Below are 2,806 nucleotides of genomic sequence, written 5' to 3'. Positions count from 1 at the left end.
TACCACATGCCAGCCCCAGCCCTGGGCCCCTCTCTGAACCACAGGAGCCTCTGCTGCTCCCTCATTGGCAGGGAGGGGGGCTTCGGTAGGGTCCTCACCTTCCTCCCTCCACCTCCAGGCTCTGGGCAGATTCTGCTGTCAACTCTTGGGTGTTGGTCAACTCTTAGTTGACCAATCTCTACTTCTGTCCTTCATCCACCCCGACATTGTGACAGCCACGGGAGTAACCTTCTGCACATGACTTTGAGGAGAAAGTCCTCAAAAGAGTTTCCTCGGCCCAGCTTGAACACACCTCCACCTTGGTGCCCTCATCATTATCCAGCGGCACTGGGACACTTCCTTTTTTGGTAGTCAGATGCTTTCCAATTCTAGGGGAATGTGTGACCCTCTACTCTGTGTGTAGAGATGACAAGTAGAAATGGACAGAGAAAATGGCATGAGAGTTTACGGAAGATGATCCATATGAACTCATGAAACTTAAAATCACAGGAGTCAACTGAAATTCAACATTTCCAAGCCAAAGTATATATTGTGGGTGGCTTTCACCATTTCGTTAATAGCTAAATTGCAAAAAATGACAATAATAACAAACTAGAAGAATAAAACAAACATCACAGTTGGTCATAAAACTAAGTTATTTCTTTGTCCTTCAAAGAGCATACCAGTATATTACTATCATTTTTACCATGTAGAAAGGGAATGCCTTGGGGTCTGCGAGTCTCTTCACCATCCTGAAGCAGCTGGCTATAATTTTTGTGATCTGAGAGAAATTACCCTTTCTTCCTTCAGATCTCAAATACAACACTAGAAGTAGCTCCTGACCCCTCCCAAGCTCAAAAGAGCTGAGGCCTGAGCTTCCCCAATTCTCAGACTGCAGGGGAGGGGAGGGTGGGTGCCTATGGGAGCACCACTGCGCCCTGATGTCTTTTTATGCGGGGGTGCTCCCACCCAGTTGTCCCAAGCACCATGCTACAGCCACGATGCCACTTGTCACTGGAATCCTGCGTGCCTCATTCCGGCCGCATCCCAGAACTTGGGGAACCTTCTGGAAATCAAAACACTGCTCCACCAGAGACAACAGCTGGAGCGCCAGGCCTGTACGCTCCCCAGTGCCCACTATGAACCGCATCTGCTGCACCCAGAGTGAGTACCGGGTCCTGCCCGGTGCCCGCAATCACTTGCCAAGATGCGGCGGGGCTAGCAATTGCCAGTCCCAGCACTCGGGGGTCCCCAACTCTTGGAGGTGCTTTCTCACCAGGTGGCCCCAATCCCAGCCCTTCTCTCTGTTGCCGGTAGGCTCAGAGCGGTATGTGGCCTGGGGACCTCGAGATCGCTCTTCTGAGAGCAGAAGGGACCCTTCTGTACCCCCGGATCTGCAGAGCGTCCGCCATCGGGAGAGCGACCAGATCGCAGGGCCAGGGAGACTGTGCAGAGGCCCTCAGGCAACGAGAAAGGGAGCCAAGGCTGGACCAGGAGTCCTGAGAGCAGGAGGCGGAGCCAGGGCGAGATCACTGGCGATTGAGCCCCAGATTGAGGGTCCCTTCCTTGCGCCCAGGCGGGCCTCAGAACAGAAGCTTTCGCTCCTGATTGTGGGGGATGAGTCAGAGCCTGATATCCGCCCCCTGTCTGCTGGGCACCTGCCGCAGGGACAGCAGCAGCCCAGGGCCCAAATCCTCAGCTGGGTGAGCACAGGAACTCCAGGGCCTGGCGCTTTACCTGAGTCTGCAGCAGAGACCATCAGTGGGGCCCATTTTCCACTGAGGACGCCCACTGCTGGGTACCCCCTAAAAGTCGAGGCCCTTTTGGCACCTCTGGGGACTCAAGTCCCATCTGCTTTCACCCTGCTAGGCCCTACAGCCATGGGTCACTGACCACCACAGGCCACCTCCGCCAGCTTCCAGTGACATGGCTTCCAAGCTCCCAGACCTCTGTCCTTCTCCTGTGGAGCCCACCAAGCAAAGAACCTTGTTTAGAATCATGAGATCCCAATTCCTCACCATCCTGCTCTCCATTCCTGTGGACATTCTGCTCCTCCCACATTGAATTCCAACAACAGATTGGGGGCCCCTTGGAGTCCCAGTCCTAATACAGCTGCAGGACTTCCCAATCCCACCCTCCCCGCCCCTCAACATCTCAGCCTACACACACGCACGCACGCACACACACACACATGCACACACACGTCCAAAGCTCTCTGTGTGGGAGGCAGTGCCATCCCAGTTGAGAATAACTTCTAAATCTTTAACATTCATTTCCAGGCTTTGTGGCCTTCCTCTTAGGGAGTAGGCGGCTTCCGGGGATGTGATCAGGTCTGTGACCCATCCATGATCACAAGGAAAGGATCTGGATAAAGAGGTCCTCCCCTTATTTGTTCTTTTTCTGCTCATGGGAATTTTCTCTTAAGAAATTCACCTGAAACTCCAGATCCCTTCTTTCCTGGGACATACACGGAAATACTACGTCTAAATTACCCCAACCCCCATCTCTACTTCCTGGGAAAGAGGACTTGTGGTGGGGACAATATCGACAGGAAAGGATGAGCTTCACAAGAGCCCCTGTCCGGCCAGGAGAGTGATGGGCTCCCCTCCTCACATGGCCCCTGGAGCCAAGGGGCCACAGACAGGGCCCAGCCTTTCTCCCTTTGCAAATGCCAGTAGAGACACAGGAAAACAGGAAACGGGGCCAGCTGACGTCCACGCAAAGATGAGCAAGGAAGGCGTAACCAGGGGCAGTGGACGCATCGTGGGTGTAAGTTCTTCTAGGCTCCTCCCCCAGGGCCCTGACCTCTCCTGCCCTCTTCAGCCGG

Source organism: Pteropus vampyrus, unplaced genomic scaffold (assembly GCF_000151845.1).
Source record: "Pteropus vampyrus isolate Shadow unplaced genomic scaffold, Pvam_2.0 Scaffold490, whole genome shotgun sequence".
NCBI classification, from domain to species: domain Eukaryota; kingdom Metazoa; phylum Chordata; class Mammalia; order Chiroptera; family Pteropodidae; genus Pteropus; species Pteropus vampyrus.
This window is presented reverse-complemented; position numbering follows the sequence as displayed.